The following is an 8,672-nucleotide window of genomic DNA, read 5'->3' as shown; positions in this document are numbered from 1 at the left end:
AGATAGTGTTAGTTTCTGGTAAGGTTGAAGGCTCACTTGAATGCTCCTCTAAAAGGAACATGACCATGACACTTTTTACCCATCTAATTTAACACTCTTTCCCTTTTGTCTCTTGACTATGAGACTATAGTACTAAAAGGAACATAACCATGAGACTATAGACATTCTAAAATAAACATAATGAGGGGATAAAAAATTTAAATTTGTAATAGATAACCTAGACAACAACTAATTATCTACACAAGTCCTATTTGACTAAACATAACCAAAGTGTGACTCAAAACCTGATTCCAAACCAAAATGCTAAAAATCAGTACTCAAACCTTAGAAAGTCCACTAGAATGGCATACAATTTGCAACTATACTAAACTAACCTAAGAAACTGTAAAGAAAATATCCCAACTAGTTTAAATTGATAAAATGTAGCTAAGAAAAAACTCAACTTACAAAAAATACCAAAAACTCAAAATATGGCAACCTAGAACCTAAAACTAGTGACTAGAATAGGCTAAAATTGTAAAATATGAAAATTGCACTAATCTAGTTATTTTAACTACTAAACCACTACCTAGACAAGTTTTGAATTCTAAAAGAAAGATAAAAATCAAGTCAAAATTCAAAATTAACAAGAAAATTAAAATTTGACTAGTTAGAACTTAAAACAAGCAAGTAAAACTAATATTAGTTCTAACACTATGCTACAATGACTAGAAATTAATACCTAAGCTACCTAAACGACAAACTCTCCTTATAAACACATTCTAGGTGATAAAAGAGTGCTAGTAAGTAGGCTAACTAGTGTACCTATCAATGTATCCAAAACTAGCAAAACCTAGAAACTTCACTAAATCTGAGAATAAAATTGTAATGCAAGTATCTAAGAAGGTTTTAAATGCTAAAGGACTATAAAAAACTGAACTATCTACTAAAATTCACTAGGGAATCAAAATATGCCTATATGACTAAAATTTAGAACACTAGAATTAGTAAAATTGAACTAGAAACCACAATCAAGGGTATTATCTACTTGAAAAATTATCTGACAGAGAAGTAAATATTCACATAACCTTAAAATCATCAAACTAGACTAACTATACTTTTATTTTCTTAAGAAAATTGAAAATGATAAATTTAACTACATGAAACTAGAAAATAGGCTAAAACTAATGAAGAGTTAAAGCAATTAATGGGAGAAGATTTTTTGAGTTTTAAGAGAAGGATGAAAGAAAGGAATGAAGAGAAAATAGAGACAAGACATGTTGTAAGGGTCGGTGGAGGGCAAGGTTTTACTGTGCCACACACGCCTCCTCCTTTACCCTTAACTAGTTTGTTGCCAAGTTGGGTTTAAGAGGTGGTTTTATGATTCCAACATCTTTCATTCACTCTCTTCACCATATTCATACTCTCATGCATATAGAAACATGTCTAGATAATGATTATTGCATTAAGCCCACCATTTGTAAGTAAATGTCATTTTCAAGCATGTGTTGTCCAAGTTGGATTAACTAGTGATTTTATGATTTTTGAGTTTTTAATTTAGTTTGAGCATTCATTTAGTGTAGTTTATCATATATAAACATTTTTAGATAATTTGCATTACATAATTCTTATGTTAGTTTATTCAAGCATTTCATCAAACACATGCCCAAACCTAAGGTTTCATTAAGACATTTTATCAAATAGTTCCTGATTTTACATTTAGGCATAAAATTAGGACAACTTAGTACCTAGAAAACATTCATGACATGTTTGCTTACAGTTCTGCATATTCATACCCCATTATAAATTCCACACACTAAATTCTTTGAAAACCTCATATTAAACCTTTAAAAAGTTGAGTTGAGATAACTATTTCACAACAAAAATGTGCATGAAAACAAGTAGTAAACTAAAATTAGTAAAAAATTCACCAAGGACATACTCAACAAACTTAAAATGATTAAAGGAACCTAAGGAAAGACTCAAAATTGAAATTCTACTTAAAACTCAAAATTTCACTACCTAAAACCTCTAAAAACACTCTAAAACAAGGCTAAAACTAAGGTTATGCTAAAGCATGGGTAAAACTAGAAAGAAAATACCTAGACAAGGTTAAAATGACTTAAGAAAACTTACTTCTAAATCAGAAACTATCTCGTAAATGATTTACCTCAAATCACTACCTAAAACCAAGACTAGTCTAAAAAATTAACCCAAATGCATATGCATGTAGTAAGCTAGCCTCTGGAGCTACAATGTAACTATCCTAACAAGTTTCTATTGCCAAAATATGACTAGAAAATAGCTCACACTGTTAAAACTAACTACAACTCAAAATCTAGGTACCTAAGACCAAAAAGTAGCACTATATTATGCTAAAACTGCAAAAATTTAGAATTGGGGATTACTACTGCATAAAACTGTTATAAAACCACTTGAACAACTTCTAATGACCAAAAGAAAGGTGGAGAATAGATCACAAATCATAATTAACATGGGAATTAAAATATGCCTAGTGAAAACCTCCAAAATGAACTAGAAATTAGTCCAAATGAGCTAAGATTACCAAAATCAACAAAGGAAATGTTAAGCAATGATGCAAATACAATCGAATTAGTATATGAATGATGAAAACTAAGGTAAAAGTCAGGAATAACATGGTGCATGAAAATTGATGTGTGGAGACCCAAAATTTAACTATTCCACAACAAAAATGTGCATGAAAACAACCTAATCTAAAACAACAACTAAAATTTATCTAAACTAGTTCCTACAAGTTTTAGGAACTAAAATACAATTAAAACCAAGGTTAATTACTACAAAATATAAAGGAATCAAATTGTAGCATCTACACTACTTTTATTTAAGCAAAAACAAGACAAGAAAAACTAAATTCCAAAATTGAACTCTACTACCTAAGCTAATTTTTATGTCTTATCATAATCAAACAGAAAGATAATCATGCAAGCGAGTTCTAAATGATAAAACTAACTTAAAACTACACTTATATACTAAAGAAAACTAAAGATGCATAATATGACTATATGAACCTAGAAATATGCTAAATAAGCTCAAATATGAAAACTATACTATACTACCAGAGGAGAAAAATAAAGGAACATCCCAGCCTAGTTTAAAATGATGAAAACAAGTTAATTAGAATTTATTTGTAAGATTTGTTTTAGATTTTTCAATGGAGCTTGACCAAGAGCAAACTACAACAGAAAAGCAACCTAGTGCATAAAAGCTGCTAGGATGAGTTTTTGGCACATTAGAATGAGTTTTGCATTTAGGCATTTGGTGGGTGGTGATGGCCTTTGCTCCCCATCACTGGCAACTTTAGGGATTGGTTGTTGCAGGTTTGTATTTTCTTGTTACTATTTTAGTTTAGTTTTTAATTATGTTTTGGTCCAAAATTAATTTTGTTTTGGTGTTTTTAGAATTTTAGGTTTGCTAACATATATCATTAGTTAGATATAGTTTGTCTTCGTTGTTTGTAGGATATAATTTGTTTTAATTTTTTTTTCATATTCAATAGGTATAGTTCTGGTTTTGTGGTTTGCATCTAGCTAGATTACCACATTTTAGGTTGATAGAGTCTTTATACTTGTGCTAATTCAGCCATGCATAGATAGTTTGAATAGGTTTTCGTGAAAAGGATTAATCTTGATCACTTTTTAGATTTTACCTTCTTGAGACTTGAGCTATAATTGAAATTCTTCTTTGTGTGATACACTCGTGAAAATGCTCTTACTCTTAAATTTACACATTTGACCTTAGTGTTGACTTCCACTTTGGAGGTTTAATGCACAAGTTGTTGGAAACCTTTGAAGACAATTAAATACACTTGTACGTAGTTGATTGAAGGAGAATTAAGGGGAATTTTCTGCAACAAATCAAACTACTGTAGAGAAGAATAATTAAAGAGTTTAAGTTTGAGTACATAATTGACTTTTTGTTTTGAAGCTCAAATGCAAGTTGTACATGTTAGAGACCTTTAAGAGAGATATCATGGGAAGTGTTGAAGGCAAAAACAACCATTGGAGTGCACTTAACTACTGCCAATTATGTTACTAACTAGTTTAGCTATAATAGAATAACATAGATAACTTTAGAATTAGATTTTATTAAAGTTAGCATAGAACACACGTTTATAGGGTGGTTTTGGTGTATGTTTTTAGGATTGAATAATTACACATTAGTTCTAGTACTTTAGTTTAGTATTCATAGCAATTAGGACTTTAATTTGGTGACTTAGTGTTGGTAGCCTAGTTTCATTAGGAGAGTGAGTCTAGTAAATAGATTCCTTGCATTGTTAACATCATAATATTTTAACTACATTGCATTAGAATTAGTGTTATTCAATTAGAGTCTTAGTTAATTAGAATTTAGTTATAAGAGTTGTTTTAGATTTTTAGTAAAACTAGTCTATCAAATAACTTTTATATGTGTTTTCATTGAATTAGAGTGGCTAATTTGTGTGGTTTTACCTACCCACTAGACACCAAAGGAAACATAGCAATGAAAAAAATGGCACCGAAGCATTGTGATATGCACATCAATCATAGAAAAACAAACTAGAAACATGAATCATCATTTCAATACTACATGCATACACTACCCATTTTCTTGCATCAAACTATACACAACTCATGTTGTCCCATATATACCTAGTTATTTCTCCTCCAATATGTGTTCCCCTTGCAGCATCAACCTTTGCTCCACCATGGTTTCTCTGGCCTCAGACTGGTGCGGCAGCAACCTTCAACCACTTTCACAGAATAATAACTCTTAACTATGGCTTAAAATTCAAACAAATACAAAACAAAAGTAAACCAAATACAACTAAACCCAACATTGATTCTCAATTAAACAACTAAAAATTGGAATGAACATCCCCTGAACACAACATTTTTCCAAAACACACCTATTCGACGTTGGTGTGTGAGGTGGTGGATGCGACGAGCTCGAGGGGCAATAACTCAAGGGCGAAGGAAACCCCTATTTCACAAGCTCGAGCGATAGTAACTCAACGCATGCCTTTTGGTTTGTTCTGGTGGCTCGTTGGCGAATAGGGACACTCGGGCCACGAGGGAGCGGCGACCATAGACACTTAGGCCACTGATGGCACGACACCAATTTTGGCTTTGAGGGAAGGAGAGAAAGTGAAACTGGCGGAGAGAAAGAGAAAGTAAAATTTGGGGAGAGAATCTCAATTGAAATTGTGATTTAATCAACGACATTATCGACGTCTAAGATCTATCGGTAATTCCGTTGATCAACACTTTCATCATAGACTTTACCAACGAATACATCCGTCGACAAATTCAAAAGCAATATTCGTCGGTAATTCCACCGGTAAACTAAGTTAACAATTTCATCGTAGACTTTACTGACGGATATAGGCCGTCGATAAAATCAAGAGGTTGATCCATTGGTAATTTTGTCGGTAGGTGATCATTACTGACAGATAAAAATCCGTCGGCAATATCGTCGGTAATTAGCATTTTTCTTGTAGTGTCCTAAGTTCACACAAAATCTGCACTAACTCACACAAAGCTATTAGTTCACATACAAAGCTACTAGATACCTTGTTTATGTGACACTACCAATTGTTATGCTCACATAGTGTTTTCAACCTTTCCACTATATCTCTTAGAGAATCTGTCTAATATCTTCTCAATTGAATATTTATTCACCAAATCTTATTTCTTAAAACATCTTTTAAATTAAATGGTTACTAAACCCTTTTATCTTTTAGAAAATCTTTAAGTAAAATAAATCTTTTAAATTAATAAATAATTTTCTTTTATCATAATCTTTTAAATAAAATAAATATTCTAAATTAAATAAATAATCAACCCTTTTATCTTTTACGTAAAATATCTATTTAATCTCATTTTCTTATTTTCTTAATTATTATATTTTATAGGGTCTCACATAGTCTATGGAATCAGACGAATAATATCGTCTTTAGGAATGTCAAATTCAATGTAAAAGAAATTTTTAGTACGACCAATTGAGAGTGTGAGCATGGATGAATAATAAAAATAAAAAGGTAAATTTCTCATTTTCGGATTGATGTACGTACCTTGTACAATGTATAAGATCTATAAGGTTAGAATTTTATAAAACTTGAATGTAAAGGCTAATAATGAGTACAAAGGAAAGAATGAAATTGATATTGATTGGGGGAATTGATACAAGGAGGTTGTAAGAGTAGAAGGAACCTTAAGATGATGAAAATGAGCGAGGAAATAGTATGGGTGATGAACCTAGTTGGTGAAAATATTTTTAAAAATGTCACCACGTAATTATAGGCTTCAGTTCTTTAAAGAATTGAAACCTATACCAGTATAAGCTTCAATTATTTTTAAATTAAAGTTTATAGTTCTGCAAATAATTTTAAAAATATCATCACTCTTTTGAAGTCGAAATCTATTAGACGAAATTAAATAATCTTTTTTACCAGTGAAGACCTGATTTTTTCTCTTTATGAACTTAGAGAGAAAGAGGAACCACCAATACAAGTGTCCAATAAATAGTCCACACAGAGATGAGTTGGAAGCCTAAGAAGAGGAAAGGAGTATAATACTCGGTCATGGCTGCAAAAGCACTTGGAAGAATATACTCATTGTAGCTTTTGTATGGTCAAATTAAATTTCATATTGTTATACTTAATTTGATACCATGTGAATTCTTCTGATTTAATATGCTAGAAGAGTAGGTTTTGGTAGGGAATTTCAAAGAAGGATAATGTCCTTTCTTTCATATTTGTAAATAGAGTTTGTATTAAGGTTTGGATACCCAAGTACCATCATTTTATATATTCTTTCTTGCTAATAAAAAGAAAATATAGATTACTTTCAATCAACACCCTCTTAAGGCTTAAATTGTCTTTTCTGGGCACTTAATTCAAGATCACCCTCCATACAAAGTTATATGATAAGATGAGAGCACTTCAATTTCTAGAACAACTCATAAAAAATATGCATATTTTCTAATAATATTATTTTGTAGTATCTCATACACGTGGACAATGCAATTTAATAATTAATTGCTCTTCCAAATCCATTCATCTTCATTACCTCTGCAAATTTGAATACCCTCTATGATTTGCATGAAGTTTGTTACTTGGTCTAATTCTAATTCAAAGCATGTTCTCCTCCACTTCAAATTTCATTCCATCTATTACCTTTGCAAGCACATATTTCTTTTTTTTTAACATCCTTAAAGCCTGCATTGGTTTAAGAGGCAACAATTCTCACACCCATTTATCATTCCAAAATTTGACTTTTAGTCGTGTACCTATTTTCCGATCACGTTTTTATAAGTGAATATTTCATATCACACAAGCTAGAATTAAAAATTTTTCATACCCTTTTATTGGAACTTTGTAAGATGAATTTGTAATTATTATTTAATATATTAGTATTTTGATAATTATTGTTTTAAGTTTATTTATAAATTGTTACTATCTTACTAGATGTTAAAAAAAAATATCAATGCTAATGTTTTTTTAAGAGTTAAAGTTGTGACAATAACTGATTTTAATTTCTCAACTTAATGATCTAACTTAATTTAATTATAGTTGGATTGTATTGCTATATAAACTAATTTTTTGAAATTCATTTAATAAAAGGAATGTACATAAAATCCCTTTTTTTTTTATACATAAAATCCTATGTATGTATGGAAAGTTAAAATTTTACTCTAATATTAATTAGGTTACAAGTTATAAGCATATGCTTATTCTAGTAAAATAGCGACATCCAGTACTATAGATATATATCAGGTTTATCCCTTTTTTTTTCTTTTTATGGTTTGTCCTTGTTCTTACTCTTTTGGGAGTATTGTCCTTGTTTTGGTGTTTCGAAACCTTTCTTTTCATTGTGAGAGTAATATTATTGAATTTGGGGATTAATTATAACTCCCAATAATACATTTTTGTTGTTTTGAAGCACATAATTGAAAGACGTTTTCAGTATTTTATGTTTTGGTATGAAGCTAATTAGAGAAACATAGAAGTTAATTAATTAGGTGTGCATAAAAGTTGAAAAATGAAGTTATAAAAGTGAATGGTTTTTATGAATGATGATGATGATGAGATGTTAAAGGAAGGGGCATTGAAAGCAATAGCATTGATGGGGCCAATGCATGCATGGCCAAAACAATCACTCACATGGAATAATAGGGCATAAAGGCAAACAAGGAAGCAATTAGGGCGTGGAGTGGGGACTAATTCTTTTAACCTACATAATTCATTTCCCTACCAAACCTTCCCATTCTATCTTCCACGTGTGGCTCAAACTCCACAATATATCACCATCCACATTATGCACCCCACACGTGTGTGCTTTGATAACAAAATCTCAACATGCTAGCTACCTAGTGCCTACCTTCCTCACACACAAATCTTCTATTTTTATTCTCCTTATATAATTTATGCATCAAGTTTTAACCATATATACCTACTATGCTGCACATATTTTCCAATCCTTTAACCAAAAATGGAAGACCTAGCACAAAAGCCATAAAATTGATTTAAACACGAATTCAATCGGTTTCTAAGCCATTTTGGTGTCTTTATACGTTAAGAACTGAATTTTAAATTTAACTCAATCTTACAAAATCAATTTATAAAATAAGTTTTGTACTCACTTATATTATGAAATTGTCTTATCTTTAGTTGA

The sequence above is a fragment of the Vigna unguiculata genome, chromosome 7 (genome assembly GCF_004118075.2).
Source record: "Vigna unguiculata cultivar IT97K-499-35 chromosome 7, ASM411807v1, whole genome shotgun sequence".
Classification (NCBI taxonomy): Eukaryota; Viridiplantae; Streptophyta; class Magnoliopsida; order Fabales; family Fabaceae; genus Vigna; species Vigna unguiculata.
This window is presented reverse-complemented; position numbering follows the sequence as displayed.